A 22,197-nucleotide genomic window follows, 5' to 3' on the forward strand; every position below is an offset into this window, starting at 1 on the left:
GTTGTCTCTCATCTCTCTGAAGAAGCTTTCTAAATTCGTAAAAAGGATTCCACCCTTTTTATAGCCACTTGTAAGCATGCAGCTGTGGTATCATTCATTGAATTTTGCTGAGCTGATGCTTGTATGGCATATTGGGATTTATGATTGGGAACGTAACAAGGAAGCCCTATAGTGTTTGTATATGATGGGGATGGGGCAAGGTCAGTGCTTGTTGCTTACTGTTAAACAAAAAAAAATCTCCTGCCACTTTTCCACATAATTTCTGATATTTAATTACCATGATATTACCCAAGAGACATGAAACTAATTAGTCATGACAGCCATGGGGAGGAAAAATGCAGGTAAACAGCAGGAACTCCATAAGGTTTTCAGCAGACTCTAAACTTTCTACAGCCATTGTCTTTCCTGCTTTCTCACTACTGTTGTTGTCAGCCATTATATAGAAATCCTAATTACCTGTTCGTGGGCTCTCAGAAACTACATCCTCAAATACAGACTTTATCAAGTTATAAAGGTAGAAAGATCCAGAAGACTTTTTACAAGATGTCATGCAAAGAACGTCATTTGTGATTTTTTTCTTGAAGCTCTTAGGCAATGCAAAGGACATTACATCCAGAATACAATGTGCATTTCTCCTCAAGTGCAATTTGAGAATGTTATATATGTCAGTGATTTAGAATATTTTTAGAAGCAAAATTTCATTCCTTTGAATTTACCGTTAGAAAAGGCTGTTGAATCAATACTGACAAAAAAGAAAAAAAAAAAATGACTGTGTTAAAACTAGTGGCATGAAAGGATCAAATCAGAAGTTTTACTCTTTAGGTTGGTGTTTAGTTTTGTTTTTTAGTTATTATGGCCATTTAGAGAAAGTTGCATATCTTTTCTTTCTGGAGAGTCTCAGCTTATTTCTTAGAAACAGTGTTCTTCTGTTTGTTTTTCCTAAGACAGAGAGAACTGCAAGCAAGTAAGGTCTGGCCTAAAGAACCTGCACCAACACTCAAACCAGTGCTTTCAGCCTCCCAAACCACAAATAGCACACCAGAGCCAGGAATAGTGTTTTGTGAGTAATACAAGATTGGCCAGACTTCAGCTGCAACTTGCTAATTTCATTTACTGAAGATGTAGTCAGAATTGTCTTCTGGTTGGATCAGGCTTCAAGATGTGTAAAGGAAAGCTAGACAGCACTAAATACATGGATGAATTAAAAAGGATTACCTCATAGAAGAGACAAATTTGGACATCCCTTCTGAGCACTGAAAACGTGATAGTACCAGAGGAAGTAAGGGAGGAGCAGCACTGTACTTTATTGCCCTAATTCTTCATCAGCATACCTGCAAGTATCCTTCAAGCACAGCAATTTATACCCTGAAGTGTTCATTTTGTAAAATGAAAGATTTTCCCTGCCGTGTTCCAGTAACAAGCAGTGGGAGTCTGACTGAAGGCATCTTGGAAGTCCTGTTCTGAGGGCCAAGTCTTCCATCTCCTTTACACAGTTATTTAGGTAAAGATCTAATATACTAAGTAGGATTGATTTTGGTATCTAAACTCCAGAAAGTGGTAAAATATTTCAACAGACTAGTCTTTGTCAGTCTAGAAGAGATTTGCTGTCTTTGTCAGATAAAACCACAGGTTTTGCCCCTCTACTATCCCTTTTTTCCAGTGCAGTTTTTATACTTTTGTCATCAGATAATCTAGCATTTATTTACTCTGTGTTGGAGTTCAAGGCATGGACTATGCAGTGAGGTATCTTTAAAGTGGGTTGCTTGCCACTCCTGAATCCTGAAAATGATGTAACAGCATTTACATGAGTCTACTTCCTAATAGGCAAAATTCCTGTTGAAGTGGGTAAGATAATCTGCACACACACACACTTTGGGCTTTGAGGTACCACCTAATGAACTTAGACGTTGTTGCTTGTCTTTGTTCTAAATCTGATAACAGAAGTTTGCTCTGTTTGCATGCAGGATATGAGTGTATTAGCAGCAATAACCCCCATTCTACAGGCTCTACAACAGGGTAATTCATTCTCAGCTAACATACACCATTGCCTTCAGCTAAAAAAAATATAATCTGTGTCACAAATTGGTTCTACACTAGCAGCCAGAGCAATAAGACTATTGCATATCTATTTAGAAAAACTAAATCCCTCACTGCTGCTTACATAAAAATCTTGATTTCTTGTAGAAATTTGAAAAGCTTTTGGATCAAGGCTGCACGAGGTTAAGAAGAAGATTTGAACGTTAGAAATGCAAGAATGATTATGCTAATGTATGTAAGCTCTGGAGAAAGTCAAACTGAGAAGATTAAGATGTGATTCAGAGAGAGCAGTTACCATAGGACAACAGTTGTGATGGTTCCTTTGCAATTGTTCAGCCTTACTATTTCATTTGTAAGCAGGCCATACCACCACTACATCCTGCTGGGCTGTTTTGCAGCTGTCACTGTGTCCAGACAGAGGTTCTGCTCACACTCCCCCATACACATTACAGTGAAGACTGTAATATATATTGCTATTGCTATTGCTAGTAATATTATATTGCTGATTCATCTCAAGTCCTTTTCCATGCAGTGCTGATACCCTCAGTCAGTCAGCTGACCTACAGAGGAGCCCAGTACCACCTGCTGGACTTAGTGTATTTTTTTTTGTCCCATGTAAAAGGATATTCCAGAACACTGAGGTCCTTATCCCAACGTACAAGGGATCTCCAGCTGCTTTCCTCCACTGGGACAGCATATAGCAGAAGGATGAAGCTCTGTGTCAGCCAAGGAGTGGCCTGTTCAGGGATTTCAAGGTAGAAGCATTCAACAGTTTCCAAAAAGCAAACAGGAAGTCAGAGATAGAGTTGCAGACGCAGGTACCAGCTACAAGACAGCATGATGACAGCATTTCAGGTACCATTCAAAGATGCTAAAGTGGGAAAGGGGAGGTTGGCTGTAGATACCAGTTCTTGCTTTCAGAGGTTAAAAAAAAAATCAGTAGTTTAAGGGTATATAAATAAATATGCATCTTTGTCGTAAATATAAGATGGTCATTCTAACCAAGTAATAGATGTGATTCCCCCACCCCCTTATAAACATCAGAATGTGCTCTACATATTGCACAGATTATTTAGATTTGTCCTGGGTCCTCATTTAGACTTACAGCATGCTTGAAAAGTTTTGTAGATGTGAATTAATCAACACAGGCATTCACATTTTTATTTGTGAGGTGTCTGGGGTTAGTTTTTAATTGGTTAACAAATCTTATCGTATGATAAAACAGTCTGATAAATGACACCTCTTCCACTAGCAGTATGAAGAAAGGGGGTTTCTAAAGGAGCTCCCAGGGACTCTGTGTATCCTCCGTGTTCCCACCTTGTAGAGTCTGCAGGAAGAGCTGCATTGGCGTGCAGGAAATGGGACCTAGCATCACTGGTCCTGCAGACCATAAGACACACAGCACTCTGTAAAACAATCTCAGTCAAGTGCAAACACTTGCAGTCAAGTGTAAATACTTGCAGAGTCATTATTCATCTTTGGAGAGGAAGATTTGCCTCTACTTTCTGGCTGTCCAGCATTGTCAGGGTACACAACTTTTCCTGCCTCCCTCAGACTCACCTGAGAAGACAGGACCTCCTCAGTTTTGTTCCCATTTCATTTCAGTGGGACAAGGACAGGAAAGTTTGAGGATGTTGACGTGATTCCTGGCCTGATGAGAGTACATCTCTGGAAGGCGCTGTGGTCAGTGGAGGACTGTAGTCCCCAGTGCTGCACGTCCTTTTCTTTCTCAGGTTACAAATGATAGAAAATGAATAGCAGTGATAACATGCTGTGGAGACTGATGTCTGCACTTCACACAGTTTTTATGGCGAGTTTGTTTGCTGTAGTCATAGCAAACTTAGTTTTGTGGAAAAAAAAAATAAGAGGAATAAAAAAATAGAAATGGCTGCTTCAATGGATTATTGGCCAATTATCAAAAGGTAATTGGGTAATTAAGTTAAAGACTGGCTTTCTTTTCTTAAGCATCTCTAATCTCTGACCATGAGAAGGGGACTGAAGGTCAGTACTGGGGTTCCAGGCAGACTTTTCCTAGCTGTTGATAGAACTGATAGTCCCTTCGTAGCTGAGGAGAGGGGTAAAGAGGCTGGTGCCTTAGAGTTTGTTAGATGTCATAAAATGATTCACCATCTGCTACCTCTTTGCTATACACTGCAGTAGGTACTGCTGGTCTGAGCTTGCTTTAGGGCTCCAGGAAGGGATTCTGTGGCTTGTACTGACTAGCAGTACATGGAGCAGATGTGCCACGTACCTCTAAAAGACAGGCACTTGCTGCATGGTGACAGGACGAGGGGGAACAGGCTAAAGTTGTGCCTGGGGTGTTTTAGGTTGGATGTTAGGAAGAACTTCTTTACTGAGAGGGTTGTTAGGCATTGGAAAGGGCTGCCCAGGGAAGTGTTGGAGTCACCATCCCTGGAGGTCTTGAAAAGACGTTTAGATGTAGAGCTTAGTGATACGGTTTAGTGGAGGACTTGTTGGTGTTAGATCAGAGGTTGGACTCAATGATCTTGAGATCTCTTCCAACCTAGACAATTCTGTGATTCTGCATAAGCTACAGCTATAGGTGCAGCATTTGATAACCTTGCTGTTCTCATCTAGCTCCATGGCTTTTCCTTTTCTCTAGGAACAAATACTAAGGAGACACTCCTCACCCTCTCAGTCCATAAAATACGGGTTGGATTTAGTTCAGGAAGATGACCACCAAGGTAGAACTATGTTCTCCCCTCAGGCTTCAAAAGCTTGTTTTTGTTTTTATGTTTTGTTTGTTTTTAAACCTGAGTACGCAGACATCAAGCAGAAATCCAGTAATTCAGCCTATTGCACCTTCACTTGTTCTAAGCTGGTTTTTGAGTCCTGATCAGCCAGGTGCCCGTTTAGGGCAGTCAAGATGCAGAACTTGCCATGTGACACTGGGAATGCAAAGAGCTTACACAAGTTCACAGGAGATCTGGAAAGGTCCATGAATGAGATGTTTACTGCAGTTAATAAATACATAGACACTGTGCCTGACCCAGCAGTTTCCCAAGTCAAACAAATGCTGGGAGTTTTCAGGAGAGGTGTCACTACTTTGTCACACTCTTCTTTCTCTGTGTATTGGAGGCAGCGCAAAGGACACATGGATCCTTGGTCTGACCCAGCACTGCTGTTCTCTATGCTCCAAAAAAGATGGAAAAGAAGGATTCAAGCTGGAGAGGTTGGCGTGTCTTTTCCCACCCAGCTCACTGCAAAGGAGAATGTGAATATCTAGAAGGGATTTTTCCCTGCTATTTTTTGAGTACAATTTCTGTGGGGCTAGCTAGATCTCTTGATGCACTAGCACTGAGAGCAGTCTTTGTAACAATGAGTGCTAATAATAAATCCTGGTGGCACTGATGGTAGCATGCGTAAAAAAAAAATCACTCACTTGCACTTTTTACAGCTTAACATGCAGCACTTGAGCATGCCTTTTCTGCACCAGCTGCACTGAATGGAATTATTGGCCATTCACTAAGCCACATCCTGTCGGGCTGGACACTATCTAACCTTCTCTCCACCATTCACAAGAGTCTATTGCTGCCACAGGACACTTGTCATCTATTGGATGTTTATCTAAAAGCTTTACCATACTGGCTCTGGATCATTATCTGCATTTCAACTCTGCTACAAAACAAAGAAGTGTGTTCTTCAGGATCATGCAACCAAGTAATACCTGCCCCGATCTTTTTTAACTGCACAGCTAATCACAATCAATTCTTGAATGGACTGTCAGGTGTAAGCTACCAGATCAGCTAATTTGCTCCTTCTACTGCCATTTTCACTCAGGGACCCATCAGTGCAAGACATCTTCTCATTGAATTCCCTTTTGGTCTTAATTGCAATACCTGGGGAGTAAAACACAGCCATGACATTTTCTCCTTGTCCATTCAACAGTCAGCTACAATGTCATTTTCTGATTTGACAGCATTTGAGTGGAGAGCTAATCAAGTCAAAACCATCTGATCTGGGCACTTGACATTTCATGAATATCCTCATTCTTTGGTACAGGCTGCAATTGGGCATAAGGAGAGCATACTGGCACAATCACTATTTTTGTGCTGAGTTGTCTGCACACTTGTGGAGAATGGCACACTCTAGGAAATCAGAAATCTCTTCAGGGAGAGTCCTTTTTGCCTACTAAGAAAGCAGTCATCTGTATTACACTGAGGGCTGTGTTCGGTCTGGGTTGGGAAAAAATTGGAGAAGCCAAAACTCATGAAAGGAAAAAAGGCTATTAGGGAATAACTGAGCACTCATCTGCTGCAGTCCTCCCTAAGGAGGCTCCAATGTCAATGCAGAAATACATCTCTGCTATTTCCCTCCCTGTTCTGTGGGCAGAATCACTTGTATTTGGATGGTTTAGCCTTGCATCTGGTGTCCATCCAGGCGCTCATCACTTGCCTACTGATGGCAAGCACAGGCTCAGTATATGAAGGGGAAAGAGGGAAAGCAGAGGGAGTCATCCCTCATCTGCTTGTGGAAGACAGTAGTGTTCTTGCATTGTTCCATGCGTAGGATTAGTCTATTAGAGAGGGCCAGACCCATGAAGTGACCGTGCCTACAAATGGGAAAGATTGCAAAGCAGAAGCCCCTTTGAGTACAGTGGTTAGACCCAAGCACCAGCTCCTGGGAATGAGATAGCCAAGTCCTGCCCAATATTTCATGAATGATGAAATCTTTCCCCATAACCTGCAGGAAGTGCTGATGATGATTCTGGGTGATGTTCATATTGTGCATTATCACATGATTTAGCAGGATGCCTGTCAGGATTTTTATTTTTTTTAAAGTACCTTGAATCATATAGCTGTAACTGAGCACCTAAGTAATATGTTAGATCCATCTTTGTATTGCAATCCCCAGTTAGCTGTGCTGCACTGTTCTTTAGGCAGCCCCTTTGCCTTTTGGGAATTAATCAGTTTCCAGTTCCAGGCTGTGCAGTAGCATATTAAGAAAATAGCAGGGAGCAGTAGTAGTAGGAAGATGTCTTTTAGTGTAGCCATCAGCCTGTTGACCACAGAGAGACAAGTTAAGTACTGTATCATGGTAACACTGCTGCCCACCCTCTTCATCTCGCTGCTTACTCACTTTGCTTATTCTTTTCACACACAAGGCTGACAAAGCACCATCACTTAGTGCAATACACATTTCTTCTACTGCTCAGGGAATAGCCTTTCATTATTATAAGCTTTTTCAGTTTTCTTAAGGCCTTTTACTACTTTGCCACTGTAGCATAATTTATTTTGCTGAATGGTTTACACACATTAAAGTGTGTGAAGTTGTATTTATATGTCTCTGATGAGTTCTTTGCTGGCTAGTGGATCAACATTTTCATGGCTTATGCCTTCACAGTATTATTTTTCACCTAAAAATGAGACTGCAAACCTTCTGACTCCTGCCACCTCACTTCAATTCTCAGCTCCAGATACAAGGTCTGGCATCATCCCGGCAGTGGGAGCTTCTCACTTCCATCCAGAGCAGCTTAGGACCCTTTAAACAGCAAGCTTTTAACAGCAAGCTGCAACTGTGTCCCTGAGCTTCTGTCCTTGGTTTTCTGACTCCAGGCCCTTCATTTAAGTTCCATCATTTTTATTAAATATAAGATCTATGTTTAAGCACAGATCTGCCTACAATTACCTTTATAATTGAAATAGTTCTTCCTGTCTTCCCCCAGTACAACCTTCTCCCTCCGATAGCTTAAGCTTTTTTAAGCCACGTGATTGATGTGAGTGTACCCACAGTCATCTTTAGAGTAGAAGGAAAGCTTCATTTTGGGCAAGTACTACCATTAGTGTTGAGAGCTCGTGGAGAAGTTCGGATAGGACAAAATAAGGTCTAGTCAGAGCCAGATAGACCAGCCCTCACTATTTCTCATGAGGAAGGAAGGGCAACGCTCCTCCCAGATAGGAGGCTATGAGGATACCAGATTGCAGTGACAGCACATTGCTCCATCAGCCATAAACACCTTTTGAGTAATTCCTGAGTTCCTCTGAGAGTTATATTCACACAAAGGTGTAGTGCCAGTTTTTCATTAGAAACCCAAACCTTAGGCAGAACACTTCTGTGTAAACACTGAGTTTGTCAGTACCTAAGCTGATTATCAAAAAAAAAAAAAAAAAACACTTTTCCCTAAATATAGACCAAAAGTTTAAAGTTCAGGGAGAATAGTGTCTTTTGTCCTTGCCCTGTGTTAGTGACATACTGTCAGAACAAACTGGGCCCTTGAAAATATCATGTACTTCACTGCCTTTTGGACTGGGGGGAGGAAAAAGTAAAGTGTTAGTATTTAAGTGAGGCTGAACAATAGACAGTAGACAACACCAAGAGAAACTGAGGCTTGTTTTTAGATGCACAATCACCACCATTACTGGATTCACCTGTATTTGCTTTAGCTGAGAATGCCTGCAAGCCTCACACACAAACACAGCTCCAAGTCCTTCCTCTTACACAGCCACCCTCAGACCTCCAGCTGCAGGAGGAGGCAGGAGCAGCTAGTTAAGCTGTATCACAGGTGAGCTGCTAGGACAGCCTTTACACCCATTGCCCTTGGATGTGGGCCAGTAATGCAGACGGCCTCTTTTTGGCCCTGCTTTCTGCTGAGTGGTAAAGCCTACCACACATCAAATCTATCCTTGCACAGTTAGTTATAATATGTCTTTGTGGCTAGGTAGGAGAATACACACATTTCCTGATAAAGGAGGCTCAGTTTCTCTGTTTTAGGGTACTCTACCTGCTTGATGAGGATTTTGAAGGTTGCCAGAAGCAGAGGAGACAGAAAAGCGTCAAATAAAGTGTATTTCAGCATCTAAAAAAAAAAAAAAAAAAAAAAAAAAAAAAGTGAAATAAGAGCTTAATGGTTTGATGAAAGCCTCATTCAAGCAACAGAAATGGCTAATCAGCAACATTTCCGTAGTATATTAGGTAGGGCTATAAAATAGCTTACTAAGATTAATTTAGCACCATAACACCTTTGTGAAATAAACAGATTACCCCACTGAACAGGGGAAAAAAATAATGGATAAAGATATTATGTAGAAGCTAATTGCTGCACAGAGATCCCCACATCTATTTATCCTCAATCATTGTACAAGGCTGCAGCATCAATGCCTTCTATAGCTTTAAGCAAGGCATTTTTCCAGCTACTAATAACCAGCTAGGATTTGTGGTCAAGAGATATCCCATATAACAACTCACCTCTGTAGTTATTAGGGGGTTTACTGCTCATTCCTTAACCACTTCTTTCTTTAGCACAATAACGTAATATAGCAGCAGGAAGCAGAGACTGAAGTCTAAAGACAACAGGATCTTACAGTTATTTCGTTACAAGAGGCCTCCTGCAGTGTCATAAGCTTTCATAAGGCCAACCCCAACAAAACCAGGAGGAGAAGGCTCCTAGTAGACCACAATCTTGGTACCAACACAGGGCAGAGGAAACTGTAAGGAATCCTTACCTCAGTCTGTAAGCAAACATACAGGTTAAACAAATACAGACCTAGATTGCTACCAGAATAAAAACATTGCCTCTTGTCATAAAATGACAAAACTCCCATGAAAAGAAAGAAAGTTTCCTATAAACCATGTAAGACAGCATTTTTTTTCCCCTAACGTATTACTTCTCACATGACAGAAGAAGAAAACCGATTTAAATCAGGTAAGGGGGGAAACAGGTTACTTTTAACTTCATTTAACTCTGAGTACTGCTCTCAGTTGCAAAGCAGCCAACTTAGCTGCTGCTTCAGCTTTTAAAGCCTTCCCATCCCCAGAAGCCTTTGTGCTGTTCCCTCTCTCTCCTCTCCTGGGCTTTATTTCAGTGGGCTTTAACCTAGTGGGAGGGTAAATTGTTTTCAGCTGTAGTATTTTTTTTTTTAAACTTCTTGTTTTTCTATTTTTCTCTGCTGAAGTAGTGCTACATTAAGTGCATTAACATCTTCTTGCTTTTATTCTGCAATGTAAAAGATGTCTCTCAAAAAATTAAATTAAAAATACTTCTAAGCTTATTTCTTAGTGGAGACCTATTCATAAACTTTGGTGTGTTCTTCTGTAAGGAGTCACCTGCTGCAGCTCTATGTAAAATCTGGGGATTGGATCACTAAGAGGACATTGAACAGGATCCTGAGGAAAAAAAGGTAAAATAACTTCACTGACCAGGAAAAAAGAGATAGCACTGTATCTTTCCTTATATGCTGCTGCCTCTCCTTCAATCTCCAACTGGAGTTTTCATGAAATTAAGTCAAGTATAACCTTTTCTTTTTTTCTCGGCTTTATTAACCAGCAAGGTCTGAGGAAAAATGATGTTTCAGTTTCATTTCCTTCTGCAGAATATAAGAAGGAAAAAAAGCTCTTAGTAATTTTTCTGTCACCTATTGTATAGGTGTCAGGTTCACAGCTTCCTTGGGGAAGCATTCCTTTAATTATCTGTCATACACACTACATTCATTAATAGCATAAAGTCTTGTGCCACTTTGTAAGGGATGTATGCATCTGATTAAATACACGGAGAAAACACTAGGGATCTTCGTGTGTTCCACCTGTGTTCATCTGAGGCTCTCTGGAGCACTCTGTTTTCTTCAGCGTTAAGAAGGTCTCAGGGATGCTCAGGTGATCCGGTATCTGGTCTGGTTGAATGTCTCTTATGGCATAACTTTACCTTCTCTGGGGAAGATGTCTTCTGCTGTGAAAGTGCCTATTTGGCAGTCTGTACAGCAGATCTGTATTGGTTTGTCTGGAGGGCAGCCCCTCCAGGGCCTATCTCTGCAGTCAGGCATGAGTCCCAGCCACCAGCAGGGAGAGGGTTGCTCATGAACCCCAGAGCAAGAGCGCTGTGGAGGGCATGTGGATGTGGGTAGCTGAGCCAAGCCCCCACTCTCCATACGGGGGCTGCGGGTTCCCATGCCATGTGTGGTGCGTAGGGCACTTTGCACAAGGCAGTAGCTGTGTCTTGGCAGCAAGTCCAGGTAGGCAAGCCAGAATCTGGTACAGTTGGTTACTCTCTTTTGCCTTCTGGTCCCTCTGTGAGGTGTGGAGATTTTGCAATGAAAGAAGCAGCCTTTTAAATGAAAGCTAAGGCACTGATAATCCCATGTAGCTACAGGACATTACACCAACAATATTTATGTCTTAAGTTTGGCTCCTGTAACCGGTCAGAAAGTCTTACGGGACCAATAGTGATCACACAGCCCATAATTTTATAGCCAGAAATGATTAAAATAATTGTAATAAAGTAATAATAATAAACCCTTACTTATTTTAACGTCAAATATTTCTGACATGACTGATTCCTCCTGCTTGCGTATAACTCCCATAGCTTGAAATTCCTCTGAATGGGAGTCTTGTGCTCTTGTTCCACAATCCTGTGGCTAAAACCTAAAAAGCTAAGTTTAACTTTTGAATAGGTGAAAGGCCCTTTGGGTCTTTTAGCAAAAAGATGCTTTAGAAGCCAACTTACTAAAAAACAAAGTCAAGCACTGTCAAAATCATGGCAAATGCTGTGAGGCTGTCAAATTAAAATTCTAGGGGCAGATGGTGAGAAACTTTCCTGCTGGTCAGGGAACTTTCTGAAGGCTCAGTTACTTATATCAGACTTTTATTATTATAAATAATAATAATTTGGAGGAATAAGGACTAAACTGGGATCACCTCTCATTTGTCTTAGGCTAAAGACATGTATCGCCTATTACAGACCAGCTGCTTTGTGGTAACCTTTTCATTTGACTGTGCCTTTGGTAAAGCAAGGAGGTCTGCGTACCTGGTCCTCATTCTGTGCTCCTCCACAATCTTAGTGAGCTGGAACTGAAGTGCAGAGACATGGTTTTTGTTTTTTCCCAAGAGACTTAAAGTAACAGAATATTTTTGGGACAGGCCTTAAGAGACAGACAATACAGTCCATAATCAAACAAAAGAATGACAGAAAGAATAACCATTGCAGAATGTGGGCTGGTGACTGAACTGACAGCTAGCAGACTTTGCTGATAACATACTTAGAGGCAGTTAAGAATTTGGGGGGTTTGGTTTGGTTTATCTGGTTTAAAGGCATGCATTGTGACCTGTCGCTTTCTAGATTTGGTTGATGTGAAATTTGATTCTGGCCATAAAAAAAAAAAAAAGCATGCTGCAGGAAAGTGTTTATTTTGCTCTCTGCTGGAGGTACCAGTGAACAGCTTAGTTTCTAGTTTTGTTGATGTTTCAGTTCTTGTTTGTGTTGTAAATGTAATAATCACATTTGGGGAGGGAAAACTGGCACGTGTGGTCTACAAATGGAAGATCTAGAGCCTGCAGTATTGCTTTAGCTTCCCCCAGCCTGTGGCTTTCCATAGCAAATAGGCATGTTCATGTGCAGCTTGTTGCAGAAATAACACTAGGAACACTAAAGGCCAAGTTCACAGTTAATGTAAACCTTCACAGAGGCTGAAGGGCTTTTCCATGTTACATCTGCTAAAAGGATTGGTGTCATCAGCTCGGAAATTTTCTCCAGCTTTTAAATTATTCAATGAACTTAAAGTCCCTTTGCTCCTATCATAAGAATTAAAGAAATCAAAACAAAGTAATGATGAAAACAAAACACAAACACTTTTCGATGCTGCTTGGTTGCAGAGAGATAGCGAAACAGAATCTTGGTTTGAAAACACTCTCACATTTTAAAATAACTGGTAGGCGTATAAAATGTAGGGAATAATCTCAATTACTTTGAGTTCATATAACAATGTAAAGGTGTTGAGAGCTACTTAAAACAGTTGGCATTTTTCAAAGCTTGAAGAGGAAAAATCTGTACAAGCACTGCTTTTTATTATCTATAAACTTTTTTTTCTAAGCCAAGTTTGTTCTTAACTAAGAAGGTATTTTCATACCATGTAACATATGTTACGTGAGAAAACTGTGTATAGAAATTCACCCTTCCATATAAAGTGTATTTCAATTGTAGTAGGCCATAGCATCAGAGCTGAGACTTACTGATGTGAGGGCAAATGAAACTCCTCGTATTGCTTGTAGCCTTTTAGTTAAGAGTTGAATGATGCCTCAAGCTCCCCAAACACAGGGTTCTTCCCAACTTCAGTGCTAGCTAGTACCTCGCTCCTCAATCTGAGCATGTTCTTCACTGCATTGCAATGTATTGTGACTCAGGACCGTTGCCTCTAGCTGAGCATGCAAAGTCGTGAGGTTTAGTGTTCCTGTCAGAAAGGAGCACAGCCTGGTTTATAGGCTGCGTTTCTGAAGACGAGCAGTAGGAGTTAAATCACAGGGCCTGTCTTTGGCAGAGTTTCTAAAAGTTGAAGTATGATCTGTGGTGACTCTAAGTCAATGACAGGTTTTACTAAAGACTGACTTTTTCTTTGCACTTTATCCTTACAATTGATGTCACATTGTGAGATGAGTATGTTGCATGCAATTTATTTTACATCTCTCTCACTGAAAAAGTCTCATTATAAAAAGGCAGAATTAGTATTTTTCCACTTACGTAACAAGTACTTTAACAGGGCCACATCTCCTAAGAGAAGACACCAGTATATTTCTGTTCTTTATCCGTGTGTAAAATATACTCTTATCTAGACCATTATTATAAGCACTTGAACAAGAATTGGGAAGTGGTTAGTGTATTTTTTCCATTCCCAAGGATAACTATTCAAGTACGTATTACGTATTAGCACCTGAATTACCACCTCAAGCAGCTCAGTGAACAGGGTTATTAGCATAGACTTGGGCTATTTATCTTTACATCACTCATTGTGAGGAGAAAAAAAACTGTTTCATACACCAGCACCAGAGGGAATTTAACCAGGCATATGACCATATAATCCTATGCCTCAGGCAGTAGGATTAGGTTATCTGGGAAATACTTTATCTAGTTCTAGTTCTGCTTTTAGATGCAAGTTTTTGCATTTAGAATATTGAAATAACAAAAACAAGCTCTTAAATTCAGTATTATAAGCTTAGTTTTATTTTTACCAGCAAAAAAAAAAAATAATAAAAATCAATCAAGCTCTTGAAAGACAGTTAGAAAATGACAGACTACAAAAGCAAAATAGACACACTTTTACTCACACAAAGTACAGAATGTGAAATCTGGAGATTAAAGTTGCAAATTTCATAAAATCCAGTGCAAAACTGGCCACTGTTTTTGGACAACTAGACATCAGTCTCACAAATCCCTGAGAGTTTGAGTTTGGTGCAGTTTAACTATACTGACTGGCACTCCTGTGATACTCACTTTATTAAGAGAAGTAATTCTGATCATTAATTTCAGCATGAAACAGTTTTACAGAGGCTTTTTTTGTGTTAGCCTAAGTGATTTTTCACTAAAGAAAGAAATCAGTATGTCAGTGTGGTACTGGACATCTTTGAAGTTTGCAAAATTTAACTGCCCAGATGTTTCATGAAAGGCTTTCAATTCAGATAGTATTTTCAGCCTGGCTGCCTACCAGAAAATAAATACCCTTCAATTTTTCATGGAGCCATGAGAGTCTGATAGCTTTTCTTCTCTGCCCTCCCCCTCTGCAGAGCGGTTGCTGATATTTAGGTGCCATAGTGACACCTCGTGGTCAAGAGAGATGAAACAAGGCAACTTTAGGAATTAGAATGTGACTTTATACTAAATGCACACCAAGTCCTTGTTACTATGTATTGTCATAGCTCACTTAAAATGATGTCTCCTTCAGTTCCACTGTTCTTATTCTTATATATTTATATATTAAGCCCCAAATATTAATTAAATGTAGTCGTTACTGGTTCTTGAAGTACCAAACATTTCTGCAAAGAGATGAAAACACAGTCTTTTGAACACTAATTTTCTATTAATATCAAGATTATTATTCAGACAACTACTAAGAAGGGCTTCCCCATGACACTTTTCCTTACAGATAATGCAAAATAAACTCTTGACCTTTTGCCGTTGTCGTGGTTTAACCCGGCTGGCAGCTAAACACCACGCAGCCGTTCGCTCACCCTCCCCCTCCCTCTCTGGGATGGGGGAGAGAAATGGAAAGTGAAGCCCGTGAGTTGAGATAAAGACAGTTTAATAAGACAGGAAAATAATAATAACAATAATAATAATAATACAATGGTGATAATAGTACTACTACTACTACTGTGTACAAACAAGTGATGCACAATGCAATTGGTCACCACCTGCTGACCGATGCCCAGCCTAACCCCGAGCAGTCCGGCCCCCTTCCCCTGGCTATCCACCCCTATATATTGTTTAGCATGACATCAGATGGTATGGAATACCCTTTTGGCTAGTTTGGGTCACCTGTCCTGGGTCTGTCCCCTCCCAGCTCTTACTGCACCCCCAGCCTGCCCATTGGCAGGACAGAGCAAAAGGCTGAGATGTCCTTGGCTTAGTATAAGCACCGCTGTGCAACAATTAAAGCATCGGGGTGTTATCAGCACTCTTCTCATCCTAAGCCAAAACACAGCATTCCACCAGCTACTAGGAAGAAAATTCTGTTCTAACTGAAACCAGGACAGCTATCTGCTCTGCTTCTTCCTTTCATCCTTTTGCCTATTACTGAAGGATGCTAAGGAACTACTAACTTCCCAGCACACCTCAAGATGAAATTCTGAGCTAGCTGAGGTAGTTCACAGAAGCTATAATTCCTCAGCCTTATAGTTTTACACTAGTATCAAGGAAATGTAATAGATGAAAACCCTTCTCCCTTTTTTCCAGCCAGTGAGTTTAGAAACTTTGAAAACACATGCCTGTGTTAGGGGGAAAAACAGGCAGTGCCAAGTACAGTTGTAGTGCAAAGCTTAATATGTTCAGAGCCTGAATTCAGCTGTGAATTATCTATACTACTGTCCACAGTTCACACATCAAGGGGTTGAAATGGTGCTTCGAAGCCCAGGGACTTGCTCACACTAGATGAGCAACCAAACTAAGATGACACAAATGTCCAGATCATGTAGGAAGCAACCAAAGTTGACCTGTGAAAAGGGACACTAACAGATACTTAAGCTTTCCTTCGACTAGTCAAATCCTTTCTGATCCCTACAGGTGTCTGAAGACCTGCTAGGTCACAGCAGTAAGCTGTTCACTGCATGATCCATTAAGAGAGTCTGCAGGGTGAAAAGGACTGACCTTTCCTCTTATCCCTTTATGCCACCAATTGGGAGCGTTTTAGAGCCTGAGATTTCCTCTGATATTACTGAGTCAAAATGCTCACGAGACAACTGCCTGAGGTAGATAACCCTCATCATCATCTCAAGTCTCTGTTGGAAGCAACACAGAGAGAGCCCTTGCCTTGCTTATGACGATCTTCCTCTAATCACTGTCAAGGAGAATGGCCTTGTAAAAGCTCCATCTCTGATATCTGTTAAGTCAATGGACTCAGATATCTGAGAGTGAGAAAAATAGCACTGAAAGGACTTTGAATGACAAGCACAGAATTATTTTTTTTTTTTTTAAGCAAAAATAACATTGCTGGAAGACCAGTAATTGGCAGGAGGAGTGATAGTTAATGTCTTATACAAAGAAAAGCAATAGATGCAGAGTGAACCAAAATGAGGGAAGCTCCTTTAGCCTTCTTGGATTAGAGACCCACAGGTAGTGCTTGCTATATGAGTCTAAGCTGTCATGGGAAAAGCATTTTCCTTCACGATTAAAGATCCATGCTGAAGGTTACCAAGATTACAAGTCTTGACTCTCAGTCAAGAACATGTTGCCTCGCATGTACTGAATATTTTGTGAGTTGTAGGCAGGACCTTCTCAAAATTAAATTCAGTAGGTTACCACTTAAAATAATTCAGGAAAAAATGTTTTTAAAAAACTCTCCTCCAGTAGTGCACTCCAGACTCTACAGAGAGCAGCAGAAAGGCTTGTACTACATTTAAAGATCTGGAGATTTTTAACCTGTTAACGCCACTGATCCTCAAAGGTATAAACAACTTACTTGTCATTTTAGCAACTAGGAAAGACCAGCTGCCCCTTCCAATTCTTTCATTCCAGTTTAGCCGTTTATGGATATTTATGTCTGAGATCAGTCAATTAATCAGTTCACAGTAGCATCAACATAGATTGGGGCTACTGATTCAAACAATGAAAATATACTGAAGTAGCCAGCAGACCATTCTGAAGAGAAATGTGCCCCGACAGCAGCTGAACACCTGTTACCCCACTGACATTTACATCTGAGGAAATGCTACATTATACAGGAACATGCTGTGCAAACAGAACCAAGAGTCATTGCCTGAAAACAGCTATTTACATAGCAGATGTAAACCAGAGCAAACAGTGGTCAAAGCAATGGGAAATGTTTATATTGCCCCCATAAGCTGATGAGGATTGCCAAAAAAATAAGCTGAGGGTGCTTAGATGAAAACGGATAGTCAGGCTTAATGAAATATGACCTTTATATCAGGGTTTTCCTTATCACTTGGCCTTTCCAAAGCTGATACAAAATAAGATCAAACAGAGCCCATAGCAGCGTCATATCTTCATGAAGGTCTGCAGACACCAAGCAGGAAATATTGCCATTCAAAACTGGCTAGTCAGAAGTAACCCCAAGAACTAGAAAGCTGGCAAGTTCTCCATCATTTGTTGCAGAATAGATTTATTTGCTGTTTAGGAGTTCAATTTTAAGTGCAGCAAATGCAGCTGCAATCTCACTGAATAGATATCATCTTAAAAGTAGTTTATGACTAGCAGGTATATTTCCTATCCCTTCTGGGCCAATATACATCTCATACCTACGCCATATTTCAACATAAAATGCAAAGGAGCACTTAAGTAGTACATGTTGCAGGACAGAGGAAGGTTTCCTTAGGTAATTAATTAGTCATGCAAATTACCTCCCCTCTCTACAAAGAGAATTATTAGAAAGGAATTATTGTCAAAATAATTTGATACTCTCTCCCTCCTTGAAAAAAAAGTTATACGTAGTCCAAAAAGACTTACCCACAGCAGCAGAGTGCCAAACTATCTTTTTTGAGCACCATAGGAATTAGACCAAACACATACTTGCCAGCTGTCCTGCAGACCTGTCCCATGCAGTGCCTATTCAGCCCCTAGAAGCATGGTATGTCCCTGAGCTGCTCTCCAGATTTAGTTAACAGTAGCTTTAGTCTTCAGTCAGAAACTGGCTTATGCATAAGGGACACTTTCTAATTTTAATTGTTCAGAAGTATCCAGTGTTTTCCTTTATTTTATTAAGTCTTTTTAATCATGAACCTACTTCCTCTTGTCACACACGTGATTATTTTCACTTTGGTACTGACTGCACTCGGCATAAAGCAGCAGGCACTGTTCTTGTTTTTCAGCAAATTGAGTGGTGTTTCAGTCAATTCAGCTTTCCCAGTTGCAGTACATGCACTTCTGGTTCCGTTACGATCACTGCAGTTGCTTTAAGAGGTTTTCTTCAGCAAATCAAATTCAGAATAACTCTGGCTCAGTACTGAAAAATTACCGTGAGTTGTAAACGTACCTCTATAGCACCTAGGGTTATGATTCCCACCTTTCTGGTACAACTGTGATCCACCTAGTGAAAGATATGGATAGGGATGAGATACCATACTTAGCCGTACAATTTGAGCTGAGTAAGTTGTAGATGGGTGCGTGTGGTTTCCTTTTTATCCTTTAAATCAAATGTTAGTCGTCTGATAGAGCCAACACAGCAAGCTGCAAATAAGTCAGCTGCAGCTTGCTGACCAGGCTCAGTAGTCACATCTGAGCCTTAACCAGACACTGCTTTGTGAATAAGAAGCTAGTTGGCTAAAGCAGAGGACGAACACCTCTGCAATGGGTGCTAAAGACAGCACATGGGCACATTTGGACAAGCAAAGCATAAGGATGATAAATAAAAGCAGTGGCAGCAGTTCCAGCCTCAGCTCTGAGGAACAGCTGCTTTTCCCTCTGCGAGGTGTTTCTTGGTTCCCACTGAGATCTAAAGAGTGTTGTATTCTCCAGCTCCTCCCCAAATTAGAGATTAAGTCTGCCACAATACCTTTAGAAGGATTCCAACAGGTTTGGATCAGAAAAGAGAAAGTGAGTCTCCAACTGAAAGCTTCTTCCGTTGAAGTAGTATCTAGGAAGCTTCTTATGTGTGCTTACCTCTCTGTCTGTAGCCTTCAGATCACCTTTTTTCTCTAATTCTCTCTACTCCTTGCATTTCTTTTGTCTTACACTCTGAGCCTCCTCCTACTTGCTTTCAAAAACTCTTCTCTCATCCATCACAGTTCCTCCTTCAGATCCCTCCTATTCTGCCTTTCTCCCCTTGTGAGGGGAAAGTCACTACATTGAACCAAACACCTTGAGAAAATTTTGTTCTCCAGACAGATCACTAAACCTCGCTCCACCTGGCCCTACTCTGAGATGGTACAAACTAATGCACAGCATTCCAGCCTATGGAAAGGGGCAGTAGTAGGTATTAATCTCCCTGGAGTTGCCTTTATCTTTAATCCTTCATACAATTTATTGTATCTCCTACCATACTAAACTACTGGGCAGAGAGTATGATTTATAACACAATACACAGCCAACAGGTTTTAATAATAGGAGCCTGTGTAAGAAAATTAAATAGATGTTTGCATTTTCAAAAGCAAACATGGTTCGAGAAGTAGTTGATGTATGATAAGGGAAAATATTTAGGACAAGAAAATAAGCAAGGAAGAAGGATACCAGATTTATGATCAAGTTGCTAAGGATTGTGAAGAGATAAAGAATGTGGATAAAAGGAAAATGCATGAACAGATGAGTTCTGCATGTTTGCTAACAGCAATTTCAAGAACAGATACTTAGTGACACTGATCCATTTCCAGGTGCTGTAAAGGTTCATAAACAGTGATAGGAAAATACCCACAAGACAACAAATCACTGGAAGAGAACAGCATACAAATGAAGCATTGTTTGAAACAAGTCTGTGGCAGAGAACGCTTAACCTGCTATAATTAAAGATGATGGATTTGTAGAACACCACAGCATAAACGTATTGCTAGGAAAACTGACCCAGGAAGGACACCACCTGACCCTGACATCTACACCAGCACGTGAAAAGGTATAGGTTTCTCTTTACATCAGCTTTACTGTAGCTTCCCTGTTCAAGGGATTTAGAAAGTGAAGTTTTTCCTGTTTTCTTTGTTCATTACAGAACCTCTGTTTTTAAGAGTCAGTTATTTCCAAAGGGCAGATAGTATATCATATCCTCACTAAAATGAATTATGTCCAACTAAAGTAAAAGCAGCTGAGCTCAGTCTGCAAGTATCCAGTAGTAGGTTGGCTATTTTGGAAAGTACAAACCCTACTAGCACTTGGAACTTTGTTTTTTAAAATCAAAAGCCTAATTTGATCCCATACCAAATTTCAGTCTTGTATACCCCAACTTTTTGTTCCACACTACTTTTGAATGGGATGGAAGACTAATTAAACAAAGATTTAAATATTATTCCCTGATGGGATTTGCCTGTACCCAAGTAGAAAACATTATTGACCGCTGCCATAATACTGATGTAACATTATGGAACTTTATTTCAACCAAGACCAGACCACTTTTAAATAGTCTCCCCACATACACACACCTCAGTTCTCACATTAAAAACGATATTGCAAACCTGTGGGTCTTTAACAGGTGTTCTGTCACTATATAAGCTGTTAAAGGCAACTTTAAATTCAACAGTTACACTGCCTGCTAGTAAGAATAGCAATTTGGTATTTCATAACTTAATTACTAAGCAACTTAGTCCTAAGTCCACTGCGCATTCAGTGGGGAAGCAAACAATACATCACCTCCAAGTCGCTTCAGGAAAGGTAGAGAACGATTACCTTAAAATAGAGAACATTATCTGCACCTATGAGAAATATGCTGGGTATTGCTTGCTGGGCCCATATCCAGCTGTTAGTTTAGTACAATTCAATTGTCTAAATACCCTAATAAAAGATTATGAACCAGTGAATCCCTGCCAAGCACTACGATGGCCTCAACTGAAGGACAAAAGTAATGTACTGTAGCAATACAGTTCTCCCAATTCACAGTCAAAGCACTATCAATAAATAGGGCTGCCAATTATTATCCGCATAATAAAGTGCCTCCTGTTTTCACCAGCATAGAGTCAGTTCAGATGGCTGAAATTTCAGCATCACAAGCCTTTCACATACTAGATCTGGACGGCAGGACAGTTACGCAGTATGGATTTGTTTTTAATGCAAATTATTCGCATCACTGAAATGCATACTGTATTTCAGAACAGAGCTACTAAAATGAGTTATGTCACTGGGTATGATACCACCATATCTGACCTCAGACAGGCAGATAGCATTTCGCTCATTTCCCTGTCCTGTTTGCTAGGAATACTAAAATAGCTACCACTGCAGCTCTGAAGGAACGGTTACACCACCAGTCATAACAGTACCTGGGTACACAAAATTTGCAGGCTCATAGCTTTTTTAAACAGTAATATTTTAGTATTGACATCTTCTTGTTAGGATAGGCCAAAGCATTCACTGTACCACACAAAACTGAGATAGACACCTGTACTTACATGACAGAAATAAGGCTTTTTCAGTATTGCAAACAACAAAATCTGAATTTGCCTAAAGTCTTCCTCTCAGCACATAAAGAACTTCAAATCTGTCCACTACAAAGAGACAAATTAAATATTAAGACCCCAAATAATTGTTTAAAGAGATTAACTTCTGATTCTCAGAGCAGTTGCTTGCTAGAGTGTTAATTTTCTATAGGTTCGCCCTTATTTTTCTGTTCTGGTGTAACCGTTTAGCACCAGCAATGCTATCCCTTAGCCTGTACGCTCAAATCAAGTTACTACACTCAAAAGCAGACAAATGAGACTCCTAGCGTAATTTGCCTTACACCCTACCTCTGATGTTAATAGAAGTGAACCAGCCATCTTCTTCCCATCTACCTTCAATTAAGAGGTAACCTTCCATAAAAGCAGTTTCAAAAAAAACCTCTCCTTTTTGACTTGTCTACTGCTAAATGATTCCATTGATGTGACAGCGTCCTGGTTTCAGTTAGAGTTAATTTTCTTCCTAGTAGCTGGTGGAATGCTGTGTTTTGGCTTAGGATGAGAAGAGTGCTGATAACACCCCTATGCTTTAATTGTTGCAGAGCAGTGCTTATACTAAGCCAAGGATATCTCAGCTTCTTGCTCTACCCTGCCAATGGGCAGGCTGGGGGTGCAGCAAGAGCTGGGAGGGGACAGACCCAG

At 40.4% G+C, this 22,197-nt stretch overlaps 1 long non-coding RNA gene across 1 annotated transcript; it reads right to left on the bottom strand.

The window, feature by feature from the left end:
• Positions 1 to 6,447: 6,447 nt before the first annotated feature.
• LOC137859557 (uncharacterized) lies at positions 6,448 to 9,638 on the bottom strand. The gene is made up of 4 exons (XR_011098372.1): positions 9,501 to 9,638; positions 9,244 to 9,338; positions 8,780 to 8,854; positions 6,448 to 7,056 (listed from the first exon to the last, which is right to left on the bottom strand). It is a non-coding gene; the product is annotated as an uncharacterized lncRNA (long non-coding RNA).
• Between the last annotated feature and the right edge of the window lie 12,559 nt (positions 9,639 to 22,197).

The sequence above is a fragment of the Anas acuta genome, chromosome 7, assembly GCF_963932015.1.
Source record: "Anas acuta chromosome 7, bAnaAcu1.1, whole genome shotgun sequence".
Taxonomy (NCBI): domain Eukaryota; kingdom Metazoa; phylum Chordata; class Aves; order Anseriformes; family Anatidae; genus Anas; species Anas acuta.